Here is a 5,649-nt window from a genome sequence, read left to right on the forward strand (position 1 = left end):
ATTACATCTATACCTAAATATTTGGTTAATGTTGATGTTCCCTAAAATGGAATTGTTTTCTTAAATTCCTTTTTGGATGACTCTTTGCTTGTGTATACAAATAAGAGAGATTTTTTGTATTGATATTTTGTCCTGTAACTGTGCTTAATTTGGTAACTGGATGTAATCATTTTTTGTTGATTGTTAGGAAGCTCTATATAAGATGATGTCATCCCTGGTCTCTGAATAGCCAGAGTTCTAGTGTTTCCTTTCACATGTGGATGCCTTCTTTCTTGGCTTATCATTCTAGGTAGAACTTTAAGTACAATATTGAGCAACAGGTGAAAACCAGCATCTTGTCCTTGTTCCTGATTTCAGAGTAGAGCTGTCCATTTTCAGACTTGAGCATGGTGTTTGCTAGAGATTTAATGAGAAAATGACTCCTTATTCCTGCTTTCGTGAGTATTTATATCAGCAACAGACTTTGGACATTGGTTAGAATATTTTCTGCATCAATTGAGATGAACACCTGTTTTTATTAAAAATTCATTGTGCTGTATAACATTGCTTGTTTCACTCTATTGAATAATCTTTGAGGTGTTTGTGCAGAGCCAATTGCTTAGGGTGCACAGTCTATTTATGAGCTCTTGGTTTTGCAATTCTTCTGATCTTGCTTCTTATTTCTATATTAAGAAAGGTACAGGAATGCATTTTTCTGATTTTGTGGGATTGGTAATAGTGGTTAGGGCTAGGGTTAGGAGTTAGGGATTAGGGTTAGGTTTAGGGTCTCCCTGTCCTCTGCTGCACAGAACCCATTCTCCTCTGGTAACTAGAGTGATATTTTCGGAACATAAACTTTGGGTCTCTTTGTGGTCTGCTCCCCTCCTGCCCGGCCTCTCCAGCCTGACCTCTTCCACCACAGCCACCCTTCTGTGGGCCACACAAGTGTGTGTTCGTCCCACATGTGCTCTGGGCCTGACTACAAACCTTTGCTTTTGCTCTGCCCTCTGCCAGGATCCCTCTTCTATCCCCTTGCTTCATATCTGACATGTTCCCCCACTTGCCCTCTGGTGACCTGACTCATGTCTGTTGGTTGAGTGTGCTTATCCCCTATTTAAATGTAGTGCCCGCCTTCCCTGTGGGAGCGATTTACTTACCTGCCGGGTGTGCGGCAGACCTAGGGAATTAGCCTTTGCGCCTATGCAAAAACATCAGTCTCAGAGGGGCTCACCACTCTTGCCTATAATGGGGGAGCTGCTGTCCTCACAGAGGGGAGCAGGTAGTACCCTTAAAGGGGGACAAGCCATGGGACGTGGTTGGATAAGTCTTTGAACTCTTTGGGGCGGGGGAGATGTAGACCTGGACCTGGAAGCTTACACCCTTGGATTCAAGCCTGTGGCCAAGCAAGCCCACTCTTCTTCATGGTGTCGTCTTTTGCCTTCCCTGTCCAAGGGCTAGACCTGATTCCTGATGTGGCAGAGTTTGAGGGTGACCTCTCCTAGGAATACCAGTGGCTTACTGAGCAACTTGTCAGCAGGATGCCCAGTGGCCTTCCAGGGAGGACCCTACAGGAAGTGGAGACAGCTCTGTGGGGGCCAGCGGCAGCCCACTCAAAGCAAAGTGGGATGGGTGGCTGGCCCTGCTGATTCTAGCCACATTTAAGACATAGAAATGAGCGCTGTGCCCAAAGGTGCTTCCTTCCTGGAAGGTGGGGATGGGATCTGCAGGGGGGGCGGCCAGTGGTGGGCACCTGCAGGGTTTGCCCAGGAGCTCAGCACAGGCAGAGTGTTCCTGGCTCCAGCATGCTGACTGTGGGCCTGCAAGGTTTTCCAGCCTCTGAAGCCTCAGGCTCCCCTTTGGAAGACAGGCTGTTGATGGCATGCATTTCTGGGAACAGACATTAGGGAGCTCCTGCTGGCAGATTCCCTCAGGAAGGTCAGGAGGTGACTGTTACTTAAAGCAGCCCAGGGCCTGACCCTTGAAAAGGTGCACACATCCATGGCCCCCAACTCTGGTGTCCTGCTGCCAGCCTCTGGCAGTGAACCTCTTCCTGCCCTGTCCACTGCCCCTGTGGATGCATGGTCTTCCTGGAGCTGTTCCTGCAGATGGCAGAGAAGCACTACATGGTGGGGCATGGGGTCACCTACTAGTTTTTCACCAATCAGCCAGCTGCCGGACCCCGTGTGCCCCTCCAGGTGGGCCGGAGTGTGGTGGTCCTCATGGTGGACACAGGGTCACTTACTACCTCTTCACCGACCAGCTGGGTGCTGTGCCCCGTGTTCCAATCTGGCAGGGCCGGAGGGTGGTGGTCGTCCAGGTCCGTGGCATCCTGCACTGGCAGGATGTGTCCATGCTGCACTTAGCGATGATCAGCTGCTTCTGCGAGCAGCGCTTCCTCCGTGACTTGGAAGACTTTGTGTGCGTGGACGTGGAAGTGGGAACGAAGTTCTCGGACCATGTGGGCATGGAGATCCTGTCCCCCCTTTTTGGCACCCCACACCACAGTTTCTACTGGGCAGCCCCTGAGGACTTTAGCTACAAGTGCTGGCCATAGTCCCAGACCCACATCCCCAGGGACCAGAGCAACTTTTACTACATGGTGGCCTTTTTTGGGGAATTGGAGGTGGAATTTCCCTGACTGACCTCAGCCTATCTCCAGGCAATGGGGGTCAACTGGGCCAATGGGATTGAGGCCGTGTGGCCCGATAAGAGCCCCCTGAACAGGTACCTGCTGGGCCACAGGGCCACCAAAGTGCTGTCTTTGGAGGACCTGTGGGACCCATGACTGCTGGGTTGGCCCCCCATCATTCCCTGTGTCATGAAGAAGCTGAGATTTGTGGCAGTGACCAAGAATCACCAGGGCATCTGGAACTCATGATGGGCTGCCCCCGTCTCCATCAGGCGGTGCTGCCTTGAGCGGAGTCGTCAGAGCAGATTCCTACTTCTGCCCCCTTGAGGGAAACTGTGGAGCCCAGCACTGCCTCCATGGGCACGCCAGAGTCCAAACCAGCCCTGCGCACAGGAGGCCTGCCTGGGGGCACAAGTTCCTCTCTTTGTGGTCACTACATTTTGATCATTTCTGGGTCCTTTGCAGCTGTGAACGGCTCCAGTTTTATGTCGGATGTTTTTCTGTGTCAATGCTGAGCAACCATTTTAAAAAGAACAATTGAGGGAAAAGGTTTTCTCCGTGGTTCTCAACAGACTTCGCCTGTTGGGCCTGGGAGCAGCCCTGGAGCAGCCATGGAGCCAGAACGGGTGCTGGCGGGTCTTTCCTCCCAGTCTTACACCTCACCGCAGCCATGGGGCTTCAGGGTCAGGGGTGTGCTGAGCCACCTCCCAGACCCCCAGTGCCCTCACCACCAGAGCCCTTGGCCGTGGCCTCTAGCTCGGCCTCCAGGAGGGTGGAGCCCTCTGGGCTATATAAGGTTCCTGCCTTGGTTTTAAATGGCTATTTCTGTGGTGGTGTTTGTGAAATGTGGGCACTCACTCTGTCTGCATGCGCATACCCTTGGGATTCCTCAGTGCCCACCAGTGGGTTTGCACTTGTGCAATTTCTCTGGACCAGCTGCCTGCACTGTGTCTCAGCAAGCACTTACTGAACTCAGTCACCCAACAAGGGGCAGAGCATGAGAGTGAGAACAAAGATACAGGCTCCCTGCTCCTGGGCCCTCCACGGACTCGCGATGGCCCCGACGTCCTGACTCACTTTTGTATTGTGGTATAATGGACATACAGCTGATACCATGAAGTGCGTTTCAGTGTCAATAAGTATATTCCCTGTTCTGCACCGGCTACCTCCGTCCATTGCCACAATGTTTTCATCATCCCAATCTGAACCTCTAACCACGAGACCCTAAACCCCCATTCCACTTCCCCAGCCCCGGCACCCAGCAATTCCTTCCACTTCTGTGAATGGGAGTGCTCTCCATCCCTCACAACTCGGGTCCTCCAGTGTCAGTCCTTTAGGGACTGGCTTATTTCATGTAGCCTAATGGCCTCCAGGTCTGTCCCTGTGAGCCTGAACCTGACGCACATTCCCCACAAATGTGTGGCTCATCCCTCTCCTGTCTGAGCTGAACCTCCTCAGGTCCTTCTGCTCCCCTCACCTTCCTCCTGAGCCTGAAGATGATCCCAGCCAGTCTGCCGATTTGAAGACCTGTTCATTCTGGATGACAGGCACATACCCCGGGGCATTGAAGGCCTATTCAGTCCGGATGCCAGGCACATACCCCGGGGGCCTCGGGCCTCACCTATACCCCATCTGTCCATGTCAGGTGCCTGCCCCCTCCCCCATCTGGCCACCTGCACCTCCCACAGGTGTCCTCTTTTCAGGAGAGTAAAACACCAAGTCCAGACCCTTGGAGTCCTCTGGGACTTTTACTTGCTACCAACTCTCCCTGCAGTGAAGTGGCTACTGGAGGACATTCAATGTCCAAAACTTTTAAAGGCATACGTGAGTCTCTGCTGCCTAAGGCAATGGATAACAATTGGGGAAAATAGAAACCAAGCAGAATCAATGGAAGAAAGGCTGAGGAATGAGGAGCTTTAGGGAAGAAGTGTATGGAAGCTCTGACTGCCCCTCCCTGAACTTCAGGTGCTCCTCAGTAACTCCTGTGCCTCTGGTATCTTCCTGGAACCCTGACATGGCTGTTTCCAGACAGCTCGTCCTGCAGTACCCTCAGTTTCTGGGAGGCAGATTTGCTGGAATCCGCAGTGTGTCCTGCTGCCCCACCAAGATCGCTTTTTGAAGGTGCATGATACGGGCCATCTGAGGAACCAAGACTGTGGGTCTGTTACCTGGAGGGATTCTGAGCAGAACTGGTGGGATGGGAGGGCTGCAAGTCCCAGAGGCAGGTTTCCAGAGGGCTGACTCTGGTCCATGGCATCCTACCGATTTTGAATCAAAGCCATGAGATCTTTAAAATGCCAGCAATGTTACAGCATGCGCAGGAAAAGCAAATGTCCCTGTACACCCAATCCTACCTAAACTATTTGCCATTTCTTGTCACTTGAGCTGAGGTCAAAGGATTGGGAGTCGGGGCTTGAGGAGTGTCCCCGGCCAGACTTTGTATTTGGGGGACAAAGGCCATCCAGACAAGCTTGTGCTGAGCCTGAGGAGGGGGTCTGTGTGGAGACCCCAGCTGCAGGCACCGCTGTCCACTGAGGTCCCCTCAGCCTGCCCCAGTGCACTTGCTGCTGGGGGAGAGCCTGCCCCCTCCTGCCTGCCTGAGGGCTCTCTCCTGCACCAGGTGCCTCCTCTCCTGCCAGCCATTGCCATCCTGCAGCCTGGGAGTGTGGCTGTCAACGTCTAGTGCGTTGGGGTCCCTGGGTAAGGGCTGCGAAATCACCGGGACACAGGGGATGCAGAGCAAAGGCAGCACTTGCAACTGCATGCTGTCATTTATTTTCCACATAGCTATATACTTGTATCAATCAGGTAAGCATAACAATATGTACTTTCACACATAATGGGATTAAACTAACATCCTTGAAGAAAGATACATTAAAGAATTCTCTCAGCCACCCTTCCTCTGGAGACAGCATGTTCTTGTCCTAAGGAGGGACGCCTCTAATCTAGGCAAGAGCCACTTCTTGCAGATCCAGGCATTCAGAACTTGCAACATGAGATAAGGGGAAGAGAACATTTTCTCCTCCTTGCTCAGGTTTGCC

At 52.3% G+C, this 5,649-nt stretch overlaps 1 pseudogene; it reads left to right on the top strand.

Moving 5' to 3' along the window:
* Positions 1–2,057: 2,057 nt before the first annotated feature.
* On the top strand, positions 2,058–2,857 carry LOC112818785 (histo-blood group ABO system transferase-like; annotated as a pseudogene).
* The last annotated feature ends 2,792 nt before the right edge of the window (positions 2,858–5,649 follow it).

The sequence above is a fragment of the Callorhinus ursinus genome, unplaced genomic scaffold (genome assembly GCF_003265705.2).
Source record: "Callorhinus ursinus isolate GAN/ISIS: 27379988/994484 unplaced genomic scaffold, GSC_fseal_2.0 scaffold1280, whole genome shotgun sequence".
NCBI classification, from domain to species: domain Eukaryota; kingdom Metazoa; phylum Chordata; class Mammalia; order Carnivora; family Otariidae; genus Callorhinus; species Callorhinus ursinus.